The 24690-nt window shown below is 37.9% G+C and overlaps 1 protein-coding gene across 3 annotated transcripts in view; it reads right to left on the bottom strand.

The window, feature by feature from the left end:
• ppm1bb (protein phosphatase, Mg2+/Mn2+ dependent, 1Bb) overlaps nucleotides 1-15873 on the bottom strand; it is a 39028-nt gene extending 23155 nt beyond the window's left edge. For 2 of the 3 annotated variants that reach the window (XR_008807487.1, XM_056255614.1), the window contains exon 1: nucleotides 15503-15873. The gene's annotated coding sequence lies outside the window, so the exon portion shown is untranslated. The remainder of the gene's footprint in view (nucleotides 1-15502) is intronic. The other variant, XM_056255615.1, reaches the window with a different exon arrangement.
• Nucleotides 15874-24690: the final 8817 nt, after the last annotated feature.

Genomic DNA, 24690 nt, shown 5'->3' with positions numbered 1-24690 from the left:
TAATTGTAAAAAGAACAATAAACTTTATGTATAGTATATACACAAACTATGCAGATTACGTTCTTATAAGGTGCACACTTAGGATGTTTGGACCACAGACAATAAAATATTTTTTTTAAATAACACACATGTAGCCTACTATTTTTAAATAGTTCCTAAAACACTTTGTTATTTTTCTCTCTATAGTTGTGCAGTAAAATTCACTTTAAATAAGATCTATATTCTTCATTTTCATTCACGGATGAATGAGAAAGCAGAGGAGAAACACTTGTTAGCTCACTTGCCATTGCCACTTCCTAATGTAGTTCTTTTCACGTTTTGCTTTTAGATTTATTATAAAATAGCTATAATAACAAATTTATGCTAATATGTAAATGCATCAAATACTTTCAAATATTTTTTGATTTAATTAAAAGAAATGAAATGGGCCAATTTCAACATTGCTGTTTAAAAAAAAAAGAAAGAAAAAAAGAGCGCTAAATATCTTTAAACACAGTCTTGTTTTCTTATACTTGTTTATGTTACTGCGGGTCTATTAGTCTGCATTTACACTAAAGCACTAAATGCATAGGACTATTTTGACAAATGTTTTGTTCCATCTGTTGCTACGGTTATCACTGACGATCATAGCAATTTCAGGAGCTACTCGCAGAACAATGTAGCGGATTTACTCCTTAGATTTAATAAGCTACGCTTTGCCAACCCTGTTTTATAAAGCCCACCCACTTAAACATTTCTGGCCTCGCCCCTGCTCTGTATGCAGCGCTGTACAGTGGCTCCAGCTACTTTATGTTCCCTGTCCAACTAAAATAACATTTCATATTCAAATTGTGAAAGGTTTATAAACAGACTATGATGCATGATGTGTATTTATAGGCAGGTTATGTAGTAAGAAAGGCAGTTTCATCATTGTTTGGTGATCAAGTCAGTGGATAGTGAGACATGGGCCAGTTCTGACAGTGTTTCAAAGATAGCACACAAGAACCGTTAGAAAAAGGTGTTTATGTGGTTAGAGTGCAACAAAGGACCCAGAGCATACGGTTTCAGGGCACTCCCTCAGCTAAAGGAAGATGTGTTGCATTACAAGGCACCAAAACAAAAGAAGCGCAACAAGGCCCTGTATGGAGAGAGCTATATCTGTCCAGCTAGCCTCAGCTGAGTAAACACAGAGTTTGGAGAACGACAACCTACCCCTCTTCTATCACTCATACCATATGTGGCCTCTGCTCTACTGGAGGCAGGATGAAAGATACGACGTCGGGTTCCTCTCCCCATGCACACATGTAAAGCACAGAAGAGCTCTCACATCTACTGTACGAATGATCCGCCCCCTCACAGACAGACTGTAACTCCCACACCGCCCTATCACAGTTTGAACCGCAAACTTTCGCCATCTTTCCCCTCGAAACTGCTGTCACTGGCCAGTCATTAGTATCAAAACCACACAGTGAAACCTAAAGCACAGGCCTGTACTGCAAAAACGCAGCCAAAATACATTTTTTTTTTTTTTTACAGCGTACGAGGGAAGTGGATTTTGGCAGGCTTACACAACGACCGAGGGTGTGAGCTGACAGTCTGCTCGCTAAAAGGTCTAAAAGGTCTGTGCATGGGGAATAAGAGACAACCAAGGGTTAAAAAAAAGAAGGTAAAGTTCCAAATTAATGACAATTAACTACCTGAAACTCTTTCGTGCAAGGCACTGCACAACTGGAGACTCAGCAAAACCTGATTTTATTTGAAATCGTCATTGAAAGACTCGAGACAAGCATCTTCTTATGGAAATCGCTGGTCTCCACAGGAGCAGCAGTTGCGATCACAGCATGTGAACAAAAAGTTATAAAGAGGTACAACAAACATGCAATACTGAGTCCCGCTGATGGTACAGCGAAGCAACACGTATTTGAGTAGGAGCTTGAGATAAGGTTCAATGCAAACTGTGTACCTAAGATTAAAAAAAAAACATTCAAGTCGTGACACTTTTTGTCCCAAAATGACAATACTTCAAAAATTCACTTTTTACTTATACTTTTCTTTTGCAATTGCATATTCAACACATGTGCTTCTCATTTTTATGGTTTTCACTGACCTCAGTGCTGTTAGTTTCACGCAAAAAGATTTCCAACTATCGACTTACAATCAATCCTAGAAATTGGGCAAAAGCCAATCAAGATTGGTAGAGATGAGCTCTTGCCATTTCTGTATGCAATAGGCTATGCATCAGACGATCTGTGGGCATGTCGCCTGAGGATTAGACTACAGTAAGATCAAAAACAGATACCTAGCACCAGTGATACAGATTAACACAGCTTTAACCACAGCTTAGTCTTACTTCACTAACGGTGTGTTCACACTTGGCATGTTTAGTTTGATTAAAACGAACCCTGGTGCGATTGCGCTGTTAGTGCGGTTCATTTGAATAAGTCTGAACGCTGCCACCCAAACCCTGGTGCGCATCAAACAAGCTGACTGAGACCGCTGAAAAGATGGGTCTCGGTCCGATTCCAAACCAACCCTGGTGCGGTTCGAATGATATATGAACTAGGGCTGAAACGATTCATCGAGTAACTCGATTAACTCGATTACAAAAATTCCTCGAGGCAAAAACTCTGCCTCGAAGCCTCGTTAAATTCCTATGACGATCTATACTATAGCGTGTGATACATTTTGAATTTAGTTGGCGCAATGGCAGAGAGTAAAGATGTCCATAAACGGCAGAGAATGTCTAAAGTTTGGGATCATTATACATACTTAAAAAGGAAGAGAACAAGGTGCAATGTGTCTACCGCAAAGTAGACCTGGCATAGGCTAACACAACAGTACGACTTCAATGATTCAGCATCTGAACCGAAAACATCCACTCCATGCTGTTTCACCAAGCGTCGCTGAAACAAGGTAAACTAATGGTGTTCACACCGAACGCGGATAGAGCGTCAAATCCGCATTTATCGCGTCTAGTTAGACGCTTGAACATTCGCTCGAGTTCAAATTTTTCAACTTGCGCGGAAGACGTTTGCGGCCGGCAAACACGTAGCCCAATTCGCGTCAGTTGCGACGCCCGGCGCGAATGATGCGTCTATTCGCGTCTTTGCATTGAATTTGTATGTAATCGTATTTCTCACGCGCCAGTCAGATCAATTGCGGCAATGCATCACTAAACTTTTATGTAGCCACGCAACAATTTCAACATGCATTCACTGTATACACCGCAACGTGACGGAGGAACAAATATTGTATTGCAGTCTTTGCGAGACCTTGTTTGTATGTCACGTCTTCCAAATAGTTACAGACAACAACAAAAAATGAAATTCCCCAGCCTGCTTCTCCAAATCCACTCGTACTTTTGGGGAAGACATTTTAATCGGCTACCAAAGTAATTGAGCATAGAACATTGTTGGCACTTATACTAAATGGGTAAAAAATTGCAATAAATAGGCTTAGTTTTGGAGCCAAATGTTGGAGTTGGAATAAATACCAGGTTTTTTTTTTTTTTTTTTGGATAAATAAAAGCCAAATGCTTGATAATTTTACAGCCACATCATTTTCGTTATGCATTATTTGTTTTGGTTGTTTAAAAACAAAAAAAAATTATCCGATTACTCGATTAATCGATCGATTAAGTGCTAGATTAATCGATTACAAAAAAAATCGATAGCTGCAGCCCTAATATGAATGCAACACGGGCCTAAGACAAATTTGACCATCACAGTTCGGTACAGGTCTCCTCACTGCAGATCTTCATTTGTGTGTGTGATGTTGGGATTCCTGCCACTGTTTTGACTCCTTTACACATTTTATAAGCTCTTCACGAGTTCACGGGGTCAAAATACCATAATATGTAGCAGGTTGTGAACATATCCCTATCCCTTTAAGTTTGGTGTTAAAATGCCACTGTGAACGCCAAGCGTTTTTGGTCCGGACCAAACGAACCAAGAGTGAACACCCTAAATGTTTCTGATATTGGCAGGGTTCCAGAAAAAAAAAAAAAAAAAAAAAAAAAAAAATGAAAGACCCATTGGCTCACATCTGCCCTCGTTTTACAGCATCAGCAATTTTATCCATCTTGTGGATGTCCTGGGAACTAAGATCCACTTAAAGTAGTAGGCTAACTGAATTGACCGTTCGCAGGCCCCTCCCCCAAAACGGCTATTGTCCAACCACACATCATAGCAACCGTTACTATGTGAGCAGGTCCGTCAAACATTGACTCCAAGCAAGATGGTGAAGCGGTGCGCCCACGGCGTTTGTAAATCGGACACTAGATACCCCGAGAGATTGTCTGGAGGAGTTGTGTTCTTTTCGTTTCAAACGCCGAAAACACAATGTGCGCTGTCCCTACAATGGATAAAACAGTGTGGACGGCCCCACTCCCAGTTAAATGTGTCGAACATGGTTAACTCGCGTGCAGCATGCGTGAGACTGAGACAATGAGATTAGTCAAAGACACATGGAGAAAGCAGATCAAGAGGATCCACAAAGTAAGTTAGTTTTCTAAAGTGTTGTTGCTAACATGATATTTTCGGGGGGGAATGAGCAGCAGTCATTAGCAGTGCAGGCAGCACCTGTAGACTACATTTTAGACTAACGTTGGAGGAGTGCACGTTCGCAACGGGGAACGCATGAAGCTTACTTGACAACATCAGTTCATATCAATATCGTAACGAATAGAAATAATGTATGGTTATCTGCATCTTTCCGTCTATTATGTATAGTTACTTTTTAAACACGAAAATCGCATTTAGCATAACACGCAAGCGGTTGCCGTGGTAATGAACAACCTGCTTGTTAAAGCGAATGAATAATCCTGTATTTGAGGCAAAATTACTAAATATGCAGCGCGAGTTATAACGTTTTATTTCTAACTCCAAACAATTAGCCACTGAAACAGCTTTTAAAATCATCTTCAAGGCTGTGCTGGTTGCATTTGAGGTAACGTTACAGGTCATGGGGTTTCTCAGATTTCGCTTTAGTTCAAGTTTGAGAGCTTGAGAGCATTATTAGCCTCGATAGTAGTCGTGTCTCCTTCATTGCGTATTTTTATATTTTGAATATATCCCTCCACTGCATACTGTAACCCCTTTTGCCTCGATCTGGAGGATATCGCGGAGGTATTGCTCCAAAAAAGGTCACTGACGCACCTCTTCCCTTCATGGCAATCTGTGGCGGTGGTCGTGTTTGACCATTTGTTTGACAGGCGTAGCAACAATAACTAGGGGGCGTGGCTTTTGCGAACGGTCAATTGCAAATTTTTGGTTGCAAATGCAACCGTTTTAGTCGCAGTCTGGAGCCCTGTATTGGCCACACAAAACAGTAAGTAAGCTAAAGTAAGTTGGTGCAGTGGTAGTGCAAACAGGTGTCATTTGGGATACAAACTGATTTTGCAATGTGAAACACTGCTGGTAGGTCCTCTAAATAGTTTAAGTTCAAAACATGGCATCCCCAAACTCCCTCAAAACTCTGCACCTTGTGAATCTTTCAAACACACCTTTCAACAGACGCTCATTTCCTTCTCGCCACAATGGTGGTGCTCAGGCACGCAAAGAAGTAGTTCCTATGAAGCAAATGGTTTGCTGGGGAAGAAAAATACAACATGAACAGAAAAGCAGACAACTTTGTGCTGTAAGAAAGAAGAAAGTGAAACTTTGTTTGCACGATAGACAAGACCATAAGATCCTCATAAAGAGTCATGAAGACGCCATCGTATATATCCAAAACCAGCGATGGCTTCTTTCTATTATAAGCCCTGCATTGATATGCTACTTGTAAAGGCAATATTTCATCATAATATTGAGAATTTCAACCACTGTCAAATAAAATGGCAAACAAAAAGATTAAAAAAAGGTTTATAATTAGAATCTTGGCAAACAAACAGGTTACTATAGACTTCCATTGTACAGACAAAAAAACCCCAGATATTTCTCAAAATATATTTTTATGTTCCGCAGAATAAACAAAAGTCATTCAGATTTGGAAAAACATGAGGGTGAGCAATAATGATGAGTTTCCAGTTTTGGGTAAACCATCTATCAAAGGTATAGGCCTATAGATTTACTAAGAGAGGCCAAGCGAATATGAAGAGACATCATCTTAGAAGCCAATGTAACTTCTGAATCAAGGTCTAATGAAAAAACAGTCCATACACTTCAGTATCAGTCAGTCAACCAAGCAAACCTGCTGTTACCTACTTCATACGTCTATACAAACTAAAGACAAAGCAGAACTGTTACATTCTATAAAAGTATTATCAACTAGGATAAACCCTGTAGTAGCATTGCTATGAATCAAATAATATGCATAAGAAATGATTATTGATTTCAAATATGGTTAGGCTACTTAACATCCATTAGTGAATTTACCATCATTGCATATAGAAGGCAGGGAGCCTGAACCTGCTTTTTATAGCTACCTGAGCTATAGCTCCTCCAGCTATTAAACAAAGCTGGTAGATTCCATTAAGGTGTAAAGCAATGGACCAAGTTTTTACCTTGAAACTGTAACAATACAATTATGCAAATGCAATTATTTGTAACTGAGAACACAACCTGAAAATTTAAAATTAAGTTATGACCAATTCAGTCAAATTCAAGCTAAAGCAAAAAATTACAAATCTACACTACAGTCAATATCTTAGACTCTTATGCTCATCAAGGTAGCATTTATTTGATCAATACAGTAAAACAGTAATATTAAATTATGAAATTAACATTTAGATAACTTTTCTACTTTATTACATTTTAAAATGTATAATTTATTCCAGTGATGCAAAGCTGAATTTCAAAAGAACAGAACTTTTTTGAAATAGAAATCTTTTGTAACATTATAAATTTCTTTACTGTCAGTTGATCAATTTATTGCATCCTTGTTGAAAGAAAAAAGGCCTAACTAAAGCTTCTCTTTACGTCAGACGTTCAGCGCAAACACTTGTGCACGCCTCTCACACACCCACAGGGAAGAGGTGAGGAAAGAGTTAATCCTGAGTCATTCTGAACACCACCCTGCCAAACCCATAAAACATACAAATACTCTCAAAGCATAGGAAACATCTTGCATGTATTCACACTGTCGTAGTCCTCACACACCACCTATTCGGGCCTCTTGACATTAATCCCCTGACATTAGTCTGAGCTGGAGAGCTGGTTTGCGGTGACAGTACGATGACAGCAATAAGAGGGTGATCCACACGACCTGATTGTGACCCATACATATATTAAGTAAAATTTAAAGTGCTACCTGTGACTGTCATTATGACGATGCATATTTAAACATGATAATCTACATAGTCTCAATCCAATCGTAAACATCACGAGGACAACATCTGAAAGGTGTAGAATCATTCTTAACTTTTTTCCACCACTTCTGTCTACTGCTATGTAATGATGACACCAACCATTATGAATCCATGACCACATCAGCCACAGCAGTAGGGTGGTCAAAAGTACCGGGACTTCGGTACTAGAGCTATTGACAAATTTCACGATTAAATTTAGATTCAGAAGCTTGCCATGCGATTCAGATCGATATCAATTCATTTGGATTTATATCAGGTACAGTACTCTCGACTACGACAATGCTGTAAACAGGGAGTCAACTTGGTACTACATTAATATTGAAGGTTAAAATTAACTGATTTGTATTCAAACACAACTAACTTTATAATTACATAATTATGTTTCTACTCCAATTTGTTCTTTAAAATATAAACATTTAAATGGTGGTTGTTTTAAAAACTTGACTGATTCAAACATTAAATATTGAAGAAAAAATAATATGTAATATGGTGCATATATTTAGCTAAATGTGCCACTGTAGAGTTCATTTTTCTAGCTGACTGACGAGTTTATGATAACTGAATGGCTTTTCTGAGGTATAAGTGTGACGTTACATGATATTGTTTACAAGTCGGTTTATTTACGTCTTCGCAGTTGAAAAACTGACTGCTTCGCTCTGCTGCTTAGCTTGAACTGAGGCGGCAAAAGCCAATTATCACGCCACAATTTTATGAAATCCGTTTTAACAATATTACAGTACCTAAAAAAATAAACTTTTATTTTTTCAGTTTGTTGACTTTCTTACACTCATATTTTGAGTCTGTAAAAAAGAACCAATGCTAAAGTTTTCTATGTTTCCTAATCATTTAACAACATGTATTCTTTACTTCAATGAGCTCATTGTTTCTGCCTTAACTTAATGCATTGTTTAACAATGAAACTGTGTGTAATGCATTTCAATAAATTTTCATTCAGAGTCACCTCTGATAACAGATCATTCTAAATTGTAATTTAGACACATGCATTTTCTGTAAAGCTCCTTTGATATGTATTGTGAAAAATGCTATACAAATAAATGTGAATTGAATTAAATATAGGCTACTGGGGTGCGGGATATATGTCTGCGTTGGGATGGTTGGGACGGTTACACACACACGTCTCTGGGCAACCGCGTAAACTAGTGTTTTTCTGCCACAGCCAATCATGCTGCATGCTTATTGTTTCACTGACGTTGACAAGATTAACCCCTTAGGTATCGAAATTTGGTACCGAAAAACGAGACATGTTTCGATACTCGAATCGATAGTATCAAGGCAATTCGGTCGCTACCTAATAAGTATCGAACTCGGTACCCAGCCCTACACGCCACATAAAAGAGCGGTTTAATTTCGTAATAAAATTGACAATTTTAAATACAAGAATGTTCATATAGATATTTTTTACCCAGCCCTATTCAGTACCAAGTCGATACTTAAATATTAAAAGAGTAATGGCACCAGTTTTTCTGCAGTACCAGTAGTACAGAGCACCAGGTCCATCCAGTACCTGCTAATAGGCGGCTGCTTTCAAACGCTGAATGCCACAAGTATTTGTGCAAGTGCTCTGTGAAGAGCGTCAAAGGTTTCTATTTATAACGTGTTTTTACAGCATTGTAGCCAATCACAGACATGTTTGTTGAGTATGTGAACGCAATGGCCAATCAGTGGAAATTAAGTTAGTCAGACTCAGAATATGCTCAATTCATAGTTTTCACACGACGTAACACCCTTATAGACATTGGCCACTAGGGCTGTCGCGGTGAAGGAATTTCCCTTGCGGTAATTTTGAGTGGCTCAATAGCGCGATATGCGGTATTACCGCCATTTATTTATTTATATTTATTTGTTGCTATAAATACGTGTTATGACGTGGTCAGCATACACAAAAACAATGTTACCAATGTAACCGAAACTAAACAGCGTCTCTGCGCATTGAAAGACTGTCACTCAGCGCGCAGTTACATTGTTATGCCAACGGACTGTCTTTGAGTGAGTCATTAAACCGTTAATTTAACGAAAACGTTCAAAAAAAGCTGATGATAAAGCCTTAAATGATAGACGTAATGAAACAAGGCTTTAATTTTTTTTTTTTTTTACTTTGAGCTCCACTTTTCAAGGCTCAGCTGGCCAGCAATGCTTCACTTTTGGGCAAAGCTGAAGCAATGCTTCACTTAATAGAGACCAATGCGTGACTCGCTGTTTCCCCCCCACGGCTTCCTCGCGCTGTGTAATGCTGACCAGCGCTGACGCCATTCATGGTATAGCCTACCCTTACACGTTAAAAGGATGATACGACAAATATTTCGCTTTCCTTGGAAACGGCAACCTTTTCACGAATATACATGACTTGACTTTAAAGACAGACGCAGGTATTCGCACGCGCTCAGGTGATCTCATTCACTGTCTGTTTAGGCTCAAGTCCAAATCCACGAAGCCTCTGTACAAATCACCATGATAAACAGTCTTGTTATCATTATTAACTTATTTAACATTCAATACACATGGTACGAACTACAAAGGGTGGCCTTATGAAAAAAGAAAACGCGGTTTGGCGGTTGCTGCGGTTACTTGCATTCCTCTGCGGTTGGGCTGTCAGTAGCGCGGTACCGCAATATTGCGGTTATCGCGACAGCCCTATTGGCCACCAGTGATTTTTACCAGGTTTGTACTAAGAACTAATACAGTAAGACAGTGACATTAAAAGACACAATTTTAGAATGTTTTAGAATGTCCCGCTGTTTTTAGTGATTGAAATATTGCTGCAGGTGCTGTATATGGATCAAATATATGGATATTTTTTTGAGATGGAAAAGGCCTAACTGAAAACTATGAATACACCAGAGTTTATTCCGCGTGAGCTCTGCACACTCCAGAATAGTTCCATTATAGAGGGTATGCGCATGACGTCACCGTCGGCAGGAGTGAATGCGGTCACGGCCACAAGTGGCAAAAAGACTGAGCGGCAGCATTTGTTTTCAGCGTGAATGCCGTGAAAAACACACAAAACACATCTAAAACGGGAAAGAGCTTTGCGATTGACTGTACAACTAGATTTGACCAGAAATCTGAGGTACTGTATATTTTTACAGACTGCAAAAAGCTAGAGAACAGACTATATTCTGCATAATTGGATGTTTTTAAATAAACACTGACAAAAAACGATACAAGTTTTAGGGCTGGACGATATGATGATATACAGTATAACATTAATGTAAGTGATCACTCGGATTTAGACCCATCTATATTGTATTTATATAAAACGTTTACAGGCAAATTTTCTTAATTTCCCCGGCGTCGAAATCAGGCACATATAAATGTCAGGAAACACGATTCCTGGCTGCATGTCAATATACATGGATCACTGGATCTTTGATAAGTTGTAAGGAACACTATATCGAGTCCAACTTTTAGTTTAAACTGATAATAATTTGTTTTACGCGCGTTTTCGCAGTTTCCACTATCAACTCCAGTCACGCAGCAGCTCTTTTGCCACTCAGTCCGGCTGAGGGGGGCGTGTTCCGGCGGGAAAGCGACGTTAATGCATTCCCTCTATAACCAACAAAATATAAAGACTTAAGATTTACAGCGCAGTAGGCTGATTGTTTTTTACTATACGATTCAATTCAAATCACAATACTGATCTTGATACGATACTATCAGGATATTTTAAGCCAAAATAAAGTTTTTATTATTATTATCAGGACCCACAAATATTCCCCCACAGCATTATATATTATATTATATTATATTATATTGTAGTTTTATGTAGTAATGTCACTAAACTCCGTAAACTTTAATTTTTTCCTCACACATTACTTGCGCTTTCATGTCCTGCCTCTCCCGCTATTAATGCACTACACACATAAGAATAAACCATTTAAAACGCTTTGAAACACTCACTCATGTTGTTTTCGCGTGTCAAGGAAACATTTGAACGTCCGTGTTTACTATATGCACACCGTTGTAAATCTGTTCATCATAAAAAGCCCTCATGTCTCTTCAGAAGACTTGGATTTGGATGAGACAACTTGATTGATTACTTGTACGATGCCTTTATGAAATTTTTTGGATCTTTTAAGTTTTAGAGGAATGGACTTTAAATCTCAGGTTTCATAAAAAAAAAAATCTTCATTTGTGTTTGGAAGTTGAACGAAAATCTTAGCCTATTTAAAACGACATGAGGGAGAGTACATGATGACAGAATTGGCATTTTTGTGTGAAATTATACCATGTAAAGACAGTAAGCTGAGTCTTGGTTAAAACCAACTTTATATTGCGAATCATTTTGTTTACATCTGTTTAATTTGAGTTTTCACTGAATCAGTGAGCTTGTGCTACAGCAGAACTGAAGTAATATATCAGCTTCATTGAATATAAAGAGAGCACTAAATAAATAAAGTTTTATTTTTCATGCTGCTAAGTACACACTTAAAAGTTTCGGGAGTGACAACAACATTTAAATGGATAATTTGAATCTGAAATTGTGAAGTTTGACAACGGACGGGGAAAAAATTCTGATGTGAAAATAAATCTGCGCTTAAAGTATGCAAAAGACCTGCCACTTGTACAGTTACATGTAATGCGCTGCTTTGCTTTTTTATTTTAATTACTAACTTTTATGGGTGTAACAATATATTGCGTATGGGGTGCACGATATATCGACTCAATATCGTTATCGCGATATCACGTTGCCGATATTATATCAAAAGTCTTGCGATAATTATTCAATATTTTGTTTATGATTGTTTGATGTGTCCCGTCCGACATGCACCTCTCGAAAAATACGTGCCGCTTGGTAGCGTTGCATGATTTGATTTAATCCGATCTTCAGTTCCCGCGCTATATCAGCGTGATAAAAACGACAGCAACCACCTTTGGAAAAAAGATATTTGAAGTGTAATTTAATTGTTTAGTTGGTCTCACGTCCCATTGAAAAACACGGGGAGGCGGGGTTTATTACCTATACTAGGACCAGTCACCGGGGGGTGATCGAGACGATGTGATTTGAGCGATCGAATTCAAACCAAGCGTGCCGTACAACCCCTGAAAAGTGAAGCCAAAACGTCTCGATCATCCCCCGGTGACTGGTCCTAGTATAGGTAATAAACCCCGCCTCCCCGTGTTTTTCAACGGGACGTGAGACCAACTAAACAATTAAATTACACTTCAAATATCTTTTTTCCAAAGGTGGTTTCTGTCATTTGCTGTCATTTTTATCACGCTGATGTAAGTTCAAGTGTCTGTTTTTAAAATAAGTTTGTTTTTAGTTCGTTACGTGATGCTATAAAAACGGTGGTGTAACGTCATGATTGACCGCTGTGATTGACAGGTTCTCTGAGCGAAGTAGTCACTGAAGCACCAATGGACTTTTTTCCGGGATCTTCAGAGGACTGAGGAGATTGTATTTACTTTATTTTAACAAGCCTCCTTTTGTACTGCAAACAACAGACATCAAAATTGGAGCAGAATGGAGGAACGGGGCAGACATAGGCCACTTAAAAAAAGTGCAGGGAGAGTGCATTCTGCGAGAGTGTGAGCGGAGCGTTGATTTCACGGCTTTACTTCCTGCTCACTACTGCGCAGGTCTGGTCCCGAGATCGCTACTGCGTAGACTCAAGTCCCAAGATGTCAGCGCCATATCGGGACACTGGCAGCTTCAGTTCTCACCAATGGAAAAGAGCGAAGGGGCGTCGTCCATATTTTTTTAGTCTATGATTCAAACCCGTCTCGAATGAGTTTCGGAGGGCATTTACACCTGGTCTTAGTTTTCACAATAGGATAGCTATCCGATCACAGAAAACACATGAAGTGGCCAGGTGTAAACAGCCCATACGGCGAAACCTCTACCTGTAAGTTGCCGGGGAAAGTGTAAATTGCCTTCTAAAGGTTACACGGTTGTTGATGGGCCCGGTTTAGTGTTTCTCATGACATTTTCTTTTTACTTGTTTTTTTAGATTATTTTTATTGTATCTAACATGTCCTGTTCTGTAGACTTGCTCTTTATTTATTGTTTTTTATACTGTACAACCAGTAAAACATGTCCTGTTCTGTAGACATGGTTATTATTTATTTATTCATGTTGTACCAGTCCAATATGACTGTCAGTTGAAATAAACTGTGTTGTAAGAAAACTTGTTTTATTTGTTATGAATCTATTTTGATGGGTTTTCCCATAACTTGTAATTTTACATGTTTAAAAACATCGAAATTAATATCGATATCGCAATATCGTAATATCGTGCACCCCTAAAGCCTACACAGCAGTAACCCGGAAATGAAAATTCTGTTACCATTTACTCACCCTCATGGCGTTCCAAACCTGTATGACTTTGTTTTCGTTTGTAGAATGAAAGAAGATGATAATTTGAAGAACTTTTATTATTTTCTTTTTTGTTCGGCAGAAGAAAATCAATCATACCGGTTTGTAACGTCATAAAGGGACAGTAAATGACGACATTTTTCATTTTCACATGAACTACCCCATTCACAGCAAGTGATAAAGGAGGGAGTTTACGACTTCCACAAACGCACAGCGAGTATTTTCCCACAGAGCTCGCCATTCCATCTCCATCACAAGAGATCTGCATGGTAGACTTGTGCTTCGGTTCCTGCCAATACTGGACGGACTTTAAGGAAGCCACTGAGCAAAGAAAGGGGTCCACTCATCTGTCCTCACACTGTCCTCCACACTTGTGCAAATCCATCCTTTAGCAATCAGCATTAGATGAACAACCGCAAACTCGGCACTCTCTCTGAACAGCAGGCTTGGTCAAAGTTTCACAGTGTTCAATCATGATAAAGAAAGCATTAACTGCTGTCGTCATGTCTACAGTCCACAGTTATACCGATCGAGTTAACAAGTGGTGACCCAAAGCCCTTTATCTACAGTTATAATCAGACCTTTAATCTCTTTGCAGATGAGACACTGTGTCAAGTGTGTGTTTCAGTTACTCTAACATTATAAATGGCTATACTGTCACTTTTAATCAATTTAATGCATCCTTGCTAAATAAAAGTATGTTCCTTTAAAAAAAAAAAAATCATACTGACCCTAAACTTTGGAAGTGTATCAAAGAACACATTCTGAAACTTAACTCATAGTTAAACTCAGTCAAGCAAAAGATTACAAATCTAAGTCATCCCACATGAGATATGAAACGGCACTTGCAAAAGGCCACTCGACTATACATTTTTAAGCATGTACCACAATGCTTAGAACTAAGTGAAGTTTGATGTATTATTAATTAAGATGTATTAAGTATTGCTATGAAATTAAGATTTGAACGATTTCTCATCAGATATGACACCTAAAAACTGTATTAAAGATTTTTAAAAAAGAATAAAAAAAAAAAAAGAGTAGGCCTATGCTATGCACCACAAAACTGAGGTAATGGAAGAACAGAAGACAGTCAAAGTTTTTGCCACCATTCGACTTTAAGCCAGATATATCAAGTAAAAGTGTTGTTAATCATCATGAACGTCTCCAAATGTATATCCATTCGAGCTTTTGCTAATTGCTACTCCTGATATCAGTTAGGAGACATATTACCAACGCTTTATCTGAAGTATGAATCACATTATATTGTATCTAACAATACTAGCTGTGAAAATAATATTAGTAAATATTATAAATTACGAGGCCTTGCGAGAGCTAAACAGCAAAGATTTCAACGTAAATCAGGCCGTCCTTGTAAACACCCAGTAAGGCGAAAGTAACGTTAACCAACTATGGTAAGCATGAAATCAAGGTGAAATGTGAGCCAACACATTGTAGGTTTAAAGGACAAATGAAACGTCAAGTTTGAGTGAGAAAAGCTTCAAAAATGTCAGAGAAACAGAAGGAAAGCTACAGGAGCCGAGATGATTACATAATGCAATGAATTCTTACTAACAGTGAGCACGAGCCGATGGGATTATTTCTGACGCGTGCTTGTTTATCTGTCGCAGCTACCGGACAAACAAAAGCAATAAAACTCGGAACCTACACACAATAACAACAACAGTGGTTCTTTGTTCTATCCAAACGGAAAGTAGGCGGTAATGTCAGTCTAATATCGTTTTAACTGCGCTTGTGTGTCAACTCGCTCGTTACACAACAAGCCTCATACTTAGCAATGAAATCACGCGCAGGCTCGCGCTGGTTAGCTTAGCACGAGCTCTCGTCGAACAAACCCGAGGCCCACACGTCCCCATACTTACATTTCCAGATATTCTGTGGATGTCAGCGTTCGTTCCCACTTCTTTCTCTTGGTTGCGGATATTTTCGGAGTCGATATGCTTGTCGCTTCCTTTAAAAACAAACAATCAGGGTGACTTCACGTGAGAAACGATCATTCCGTTTACGGTGATTCTCTGCTTTGATAGCGTGAATTTTTGCGCATGTTTGACGCCAACGCAGATGTCCCTGAACAAATCTATCCACTTGTTGTCTAAATCTTTTTAAGTTTCGTATCAATATGGGATCATGGTGTGGGATAAATCATTACATAGATCCGAATAATCAGCTTCTGTAGGGAGGCCAAGATATCCTTTGGTTCAGAGTCTTGTGCGTCTTGATGAAGGGGAGGGATAGTTTCTTCAAGTGGCTCGATGATTGGCCAAAACTCCACAAGGCGTGTTTGCTAATTGGATTATTTTGCTGACAGCAAAGACTACAGATGGCCAATCCCACGATTTGATTGGCTTTCGTCTTGTCATTTACCGTCATGACGCTTGAACAGTAGTTTACATTACGCACAAAACGCAGCGCTTAAGCTGCGTCCCAATGTGCATACTATCCATCCTAAATAGTATGTGACATTAGGAATTGTCAATACTATTTAGGGCATAGTATGCACATTGGGACGCAGCAGTTCGTCATGCTGAGTGTTTCCATCCATCTCGAGGTCACAGTTGGGGCGATGTGCTTTATTTACATTAAGCCAATAGTAGGTATAGGTTAGTAATTTACAATATTATTTAATATAGCCTACACTCCCGTTCAATGGTTTTTATTTTTTTTATAAAAGTCTCTTATGCTCACCCAGAGGTCTCAAAAGTATTCACATTCATTACTCAAGTAAAAGTATAGATACTAGGGTTTAAAAAGACTTCTGTAGAAGTTGAAATATCAACTCAAGCTTTTTACTCAAGTAAAAGTGTAAAAGAACTGGTTTCGTAAAAGCCCTATTCTGTAGCCCTATTTTTATTCAGCAGAGATGAATTAAATTGATCAAAAGTTTGATAATTTTTTTTTTAATAAATACAATTCTCTCATGAAACTAGATGGCACAGGCAAAACCTTGCAATCACATCATTCTCAATAGGGCACAGGCGCAGCTGATTGGTCCAGCTGAATCAGTAGCAAATGAGCCCGCATGCTCAACCTTAAAATACATTTACATTTACAGCGCGCTTTCAAAAACCCTCCACCTTCCTCAGCTCCACCTGTATAGACAACTCTATCTCACAACCAATTTGTACGAATTCGTACGAGTGAGTAAAAGTTGGCTACGACCTCACTCGTATGATTTGTCTAAACCCCAGTGATGGGTATAAGCGGGGTCAGCCAGGGGTAGGTCATTCGTATTTCGTACGAATTCATTCGAATTGGGCAACTCCTAAAATATGTATAGGCTACGATTTAGCAAAAATCGTACGAATTCGTATGAGTTTGGTCGTATGAATTGAATTCGTACGAATTAGCCACCTCGTAAAATTCGTAGGAATTGCTGTGAGATTGGTATTGAGAGTGAGGAGTCACGTGCCGATTTGGGTTGATTTGGGCGGGCTCTGAGCCGGTCGGCCATGATGTTTGGAGACGCTATCGGTTGCCAGGGGCAACCATAGACTGTAAAAAAAGATGGACGACACCCCTTCGCTCTCTTCCATTGGTCAGAAGTGAAGCCGCCAGTGTCCCGATATGGCGCTGACATCTTGGAATTTGAGTCTGCGCAGTAGCGATCTCGGGACCAGTCATGCGCAGTCGTGAGCAGGAAGTAAAGCCGCGAAATCAAGGCCCCGCCCTCACTCTCACTGAATCAATCGCAAGCACATGCTCACTTTTTTTTAAATTAATTATAGAAATTTAGATATTAAATTTAAAGCTCCAATCTCTCAGTCTGACGGTCAAAGTAACCATGACAACGGATAGCGTATCCTTCCAAAATGGCGACGCCTTCCCACAATGCAACGCGGAGTGAAATGCGTGACGTCACATTCTCATTCTCATATTGATACGGGCTAATTCATGTAGGCTATATGCTATATTGTACAGCTGCAGCGTGTCTTACTTGCTCACATCAGCGTGTTGTAGGCTATGTATTGGCAGTAGCAAGTCCACTTGCTCTGCAGCAGCAGCAATAACAGCAGCAGCAGCGTAGCAGATCTATTCACCAAGACCAAATATATTATAACATTGTCATACCCATTGCCATCACCATGCCAAACATTTGTCAGAGTTGTCATGACAGAAATTCTGTTCTTTTAAACTTTCTATTAATCAAAGAATCAAACAAAAATATTAACCAGCACAACTGTTTTCAACATTGATAATAAGAATAATTTTTTCTTAATTCACCAAATCAGCATATTTCAGTGATTTATGAAGAATCATGCCACTGAAGACTAGAGTAATGGCTGCTAAAAATACGGCTTTGCCAACACATGAATATATAAAAAAAAAATTATATATTCAAATAGAAAACAGCTATTTTAAATTGTAATAATATTTCACGATATTACTGTTTTTTTAATGTATTTTTGATCCAACAAATCCAGCTGTGGTGAGCATGGAGACTTCTTTCATAAACATAAACATAAAAAAGTACTGACCCCAAACTTTTAAATGGTATTATTATATATGGATGTAGGCTATGTATGCCTATAGTTTTAGATATATAAACAAACATTTATTTATTTATTTAACCCTAATGGATATATACCTTACTCTTCTTATAATTAGTCATTATTTTGTAATAAAATGTTTTTGTACCAGACTTCTTTCGCTTTTACTTGTTGATTGAATCATTCTTTACAAAGAAGTCTAAACAATGACTTCAATCCATGAAGTCAAATGTATGGGTAAATTAAATGTAGGATTAAATTATCATTATAAAAAGTAGAGAACAATGGATGCAGTGTCTTTCTTTTTTTAATGAATCTTTATTTGTATTTAAAAAATACAAAAATGGTGTGCACATCCCAAACACCCAAATTGGGCTCAGGTGCAGGACAACTAAGTGATATAAACAAATAAAGAAGTGTGAAGTCCGCAAACTGAAAATAACTGCTCCAAAAGAATGTATTAAAAGGCAACGTTTCGACCCTCAGGTCTTCATCAGGCACTCTTTGTTTGTTTTTAACAGGAAATAAGATCATCATGCAGACTTAAATTAGATCAAATCAAAACAAACAAACCACCCTCAAATAGCACATCAGATCAGAAACTGCAAGGAAACAAAAGGAGACCAAATATGTCGAAAGGTATAGTATCTACATTCCCTTTTAAGTGAAGCACTAAATCTCATAAATGGAAGCATTTTGAAGATCTTCTCAAACGAATCAAAGAGGGTTTATTCTTGATCCAACTAAGTAAAATGCATTTTTGGCAAACAAATAGCAGTTTTTGAGTGCAAGTGTCAGATAGCTGCATGTGTCAATAAAGAGCCATGAGTCCAAGGTATAACCAAATAGCCTACACAGTGCCTAATTTCCCAATGATCTTGCTCCAAAACCAATGTATTCTCTTACAACCTTCGTGAAACACTTCTGCCTTAGTGCTTTTTGTAGATGCACCAGCTGATGTCCACTGTGTGCTGTGGTTAACCGTCCAGAGACACAATACCTTCATTGAGAGCTGAATGGTATATGTCCTTGTGCTGTTTTATGTTTTATGTTTCATCTTTTATTAAGTTCTGGTACAGACAGAGACCACCATTGGCTGCTTGACAGCACCATCAAGTGGTCACCGGCAGCCGTTCTCTTTCACTGAAAAATAAAAAGAGAGAGAGAGAGAGTTTTAGTTTCTCTGTATTTTTTTTTGTAGATAAACTTAATTTAAAATGAAAACAGGTTTATTTTCCTTACCCCATTGGTAGACATTTTTGTTTTAAGTGTGAAGTCCCTTCATTTTAATACCTTTTTCAGAAAACAAAACTTGCTAAATTATGTCTTTTGTTTCTCAATTAACTGCATTTTGATTTGTTTACTAAAAAAAAAAACAAGACAAAAACATTGAGGATGAAAATTATTTTTTGGAGTGTTAGGGAAATACCTAGATTCTTGTCATGTCTTTATGAGTCTAAACTTAAGTTGTTAGTAACGGCCAATGATGATTAAACAAATAATTAAACATAGCAAGTAGCGCAGTCCGATTACTAAGAGTTATAAAAGCCGAGTGAACATTCCAACACTCCCATTCTGAAGGAAGTGCTGCTGCTCTGAGGCAGAGTTAGATCATTATTACTGGTGACATCATGCAGCTGTTGCTGACTGGACAGTTTTGCCTGGAAGCAACATCATGTTTAAATATTTGTGAATGTCTGCATTAATACATCTAGTATGCATGGTTAATTTATGTATTACATGCCTGCGTGCATACAGAGGAGGTGGTGCGATAGGCTACATATGGGCAGTCAAACCCCTTTCTGACTTATTTCACGATACCTCGTAGGCTACACTCAATTTGACCCTCACTCTTTCTTCATAGATAAAGTCTGATTTAATTCTTTGTGAATTTTGAACGCTTTGAGGGGATTCACTTCACATTACGCACGCAGTCCACACAGCGTTAAATATTGAGCGAGCGTGTCGTTTTGTTTTTATAATTTCTCTTGCCACAGGTGCTGTTGGCAGCACCAACTTGGAGACCTCGAGAGGTAACTGCATTTTGATGAGCCGTCAAATGAGTGAACAAAGCAGGCTGGAGGCTAGTCAGGCAGGCTAGTTTATTTCATCGCTTGTGACACAGAGCATGCACACGGATAGTCAACACTTCAGACTGCCTTTGTTTCTATCCACTTTTGCGCTTGTGAAAGTCTCTTTCTCATTCACACTTGCGCCTTATGTTCCCTAAGTCAAAATGAACAATTCTTATTTTTATAGAATATTGTTGTATTTATTATAACTTAGTTATCCGTGCACATAATTATTTAAAAAATAATAATAATAATGTGCCCTCATAATCTTTAATCTCATTCTTGCAATCCCAGCCAGCACAGCCATGTGGGGCCCACATGGGTTTGACCTGGGCTATCTAACTGGGACCCAGCCAGTTTTGTCCACGGTTTCCATGTAGGCCCCACATGGGTTTGCCCAGATGAAATGAACACTGCTCAGTGTGCACACTACAGGCTGTTAAATGTAACACATATCAGTGTTGGAGTTAATGAGATAATTAATTGATATAATGATTGAGCATTGTTAACAAGCAGAATCATTGAAGGAAAGAGAAACACAAGAACTACTTCCAGCCACAGCCTTAGATGAAATCAACTGAAGATAAAATACACAAAATCTCTCAAGATCTGATTAAACAACTGCACAAACAGCATTACCAGCTTCACTTATTACTAACCAGGTTGACTTTATTTCTGGTAGACGTCTACAGAATTTCTTATTGAGAATTAACAGAGGTTAAGATGTTGATGATTTATTGAAAATAATAGTTTGGTTTGATGTCACCAATATGGTGATAAGTGTTTGCTTTAGTTGGGCTCTTGACTTTTTAACTTTAGTTTTTCTCTGTTCAGTTGTATCTGATTATGTTGAGAACAGCAAGAGAAAATGCAATCAAATGCTATTAGCTGATTGATGATTAGAATATAATCATTATGTAGTGGCTTAACTCACTAATATTGTGTCTGAGTTTTATATGGGTGATATGTTATTCATTTTGTTTTATTGTTGTGATTCTACAGACAGACATCAAGAATCAGCATATGAATCTCAACAATGGTGACATGCTTCATGGTGCAATGCATTCTGGGTGCATCATAAGAAACTTATTCATGGCTCCCAGAATGCATTGCACCATGAAGCATGTCACCATTATAGCGATTCATATGCTGATTCTTGATGTCTGCGTGTGAGTAAAAATTGCAAAATTCCAAAATGTGAAAATGATGTTTTAAAAATCATTTGATGTTCTGATAAAAATGTGCTGGATCTCTTGCTGTAGAATCACAATAATAAAATAAAATGAAGAACATATCACCCGTATAAAACTCACACAATATTAGTGAGTTAAGCCACTACATGATAATTAGATTATTATCATCAATCAGCTTATAACATCTGATTGCATTTTCTCTTGCTGTTAACATAACAACATATGTTCAGATGCTCAACATAACAATCAGATACAGCTGCCAGAGAAAAATTAATTTTAAAAAGTCAAGAGCCCGACTAAAGCAAACGCTGGTCACCATAATGGTGACATCAAACCAAACTATTATTTTCATTAAATCATCAACATCTTAAACTCTGTTAATTCTCAATAAGAAATTCTGTAGGCCTAGACGTCTACCAGAAATAAAGTCAACCTGGTTAGTAATAAGTGAAGCTGGTAATGCTGTTTGTGGAGTTGTTTAATCAGATCTTGAGAGATTTTGTGTATTTTATCTTCAGTTGATTTCATCTAAGGCTGTGGCTGGAAGTAGTTATTGTGTTTCTCTTTCCTTCAATGATTCTGCTTGTTAACAATAATGCTCAATCATTATATCAATTAATTATCTCATTAACTCCAACACTGATATGTGTTACATTTAACCCTCTATTGCATGATATATGAAATAATAGAGAAAAAAAATATTTCCACACATTTTATTACCAGTCATAGAGCACATTAAACAATTCAACACATAATTTACAAAAATTATATTAATAGGGGTAGATCAAGGTATGTTACTTTGGGGCAACAACATGCAATAATGGGAATAAAAACAAAAAGTGCAGTCTATTTAATATATATCTCTTTATTTCATAACTAAACACATTTTATGAAAGATCTTCAACATCAACTTCTTTAAAAAAAACATTTGTGCTGAAAAAGTAATACAGTTAAATCCAGTTACCATCTTAGTGGGGGTTGTTGTAACGAGTTACAAAGTAACGGATTACAGTAACGATATTACTTTTTTGGGTAACGAAGTAAAGTAACGCATTACACTAAAAATATCGGTAACTACACTACTTTACTATACTATAGGAACGCGCTTTCCTGCGTTACCCAAGCCGTGTTTGCTTGTGTGTAAAGTTCTGTCTAGTGGTGCGTGCGCACCGTTGCCATAGAGATCGATTTGAGTGACATAGCTGCCGGTGCGAAGGAGAGAGGGAAATGGAGACGGAGACGGAGACAGGGGGTCTCTGCAGCGCGAGTCTCCGCTGACTGCACGCGCACCTCCCCAAACGGACGAGGCGTTTATACTCGACGCGCTCGCCATTGTACTATTCTGTGAAACGACGGGGCGACTCGAGTAATTGTCCTCTTAACCATCAGGAATCAACGGTGAGAAGAAGAAAGGTCCACACGTGACGATGTTTATTTTAGTAGGCTACATCACCACCAATAACACTACAAAAAGAATCGTGTACGTAAAATCCAGTAAACCCTGAGATTATTACTTGTGACATTAGAACAAAATGTGGATATAAAAACATGTATGTAGACTATAGAACTAAATCAACGATCTCTTAAATGGTTTCTAATTTCACTAAACATTTCATTAAGTTTCGTGGACATTTGATAAAACATGGATCTTTCTATTAAAAATGCTTATTATGCTATTGTAGGCTCATTTTGTAAACATAAGCAACTGATTTAGACACGCAAACTGTGTGCCGATGCGGTCACGGTGAGACGTAGGCTACATGCTCGGGCAGATTCGGCTTCTTGAAGTCGTTCATCCTCGGATTCGGCGCCGCGCACGCTGTTACAAAAACTCTTCTCAAGTCTTGGAGCACAGCAGGTAACACAAAACAAAATGAACAGGCTTGTTGCAGGGTTCATTGTAGAGGAATGCTTCCCCTGCCGACTATTGAATCGCCAAGAAAAATGCATTTTAAATTAAGATCAAAAATGTAAAAGTGACCTTTATTTTATTATTTTTCATTGACCACTTCATTTTTTATTTTTATTGCCATGAGTCGAATAAAAAGCTTGTTTTGTTCTCAGGAGAAGAGTTTATTCTCATGTTTCCCAAAGCCTGTGTTTTAAAACTTGTGTGTTGACCCCATTTTAAAATGACCGCACCATAGCCTCCTTTATCCTGTTGTTTGTGGATTTTACAGTGAGATATATTTCCTTGTGCAGACAGGGATATTGTTCTTTCATATGGTTTTACATGCCATTTTGTATATATTTATACAATAAACACTATGTAGACAGGCAAAGTGATGATAGGGCTATGATATTTGTCCATAAATTAAGAAACGGGAAAGTAAAGTAATAAGTAGTGAAGTTACTTTTCAAACGCAGTAACTAGTAAAGTAATCTCATTACAATTTACAGAAGTAACTAGTAACTAGTAACTAATTACCTTTTTTGAGTAACTACCCCAACACTGCCTAGAAGTAACAATGCGCAACAAAGGAGTATTATTTTTATGCATTCATTCTCATTAAATCACGTGGAACAACCAAAACAGTGTCCACTGCCTGACTCCTCTTTCTGCCATAGAATGCTGTTATGTTCATTGTCACTGAAAAAGATAATTACACAATTATTATATGTATCTGGAAATATTGGAGGCAGATTGAACATTTGGTGCACACACACACACGCACACATCTGAGCTTACAAAGCTACAAATTCTAGGCTATGCCTATGCATACTTATAGCTAAACTGTCATCATAAATATTGTTATTGTTATTAAGTATTTTAAAATAAAAATAAAAACAAGGCACATACTGACAAATACTTTAATAAGTCTTGGTATCCTTCCATCTGTGTGAAATATTATATTGCTGATAATATTGTATTGCTAACTAGCATGAAAACAGGGAATTCTCATTCCACTGTTGCATATTGTTGCTTTGAGGCAACATAGCTATTTTACCCATTTAAAAAATAAATATTCAATGAAAACATAATCAACAGAGAGAAATTAAATCAGAACTTACCCAAAATTGTGAAAATATTTTTTATTTCATGGAAATCCTAAGGAAAATGTCACTTTTTCAAAGTTTTGTGGAGCTGAAAAAACATGGCTGCCGCATGTGAGTGCAGGTGAGGAAAAGACATTGAAAAGGGGGTTGGACAAGTCATTTGATCAAATACAAGCATTCTATTAGCTTTTCATACTTCCTCCAGATTAAAATAAGCTTTTTTTTTGGGTGTATGATTTTGTAAGCCTGCGAGAATATGAGGGACAATGGGTATGTTACCCTGAAGCAACACTATGCAATA

The sequence above is a fragment of the Rhinichthys klamathensis genome, unplaced genomic scaffold (genome assembly GCF_029890125.1).
Source record: "Rhinichthys klamathensis goyatoka isolate OS25496 unplaced genomic scaffold, OSU_Roscu_1.1 h1tg000121l_1, whole genome shotgun sequence".
NCBI classification, from domain to species: Eukaryota; Metazoa; Chordata; class Actinopteri; order Cypriniformes; family Leuciscidae; genus Rhinichthys; species Rhinichthys klamathensis.
Note: the sequence above shows the minus strand (reverse complement) of the source record. Positions and strands in the feature narration are given on the sequence as shown.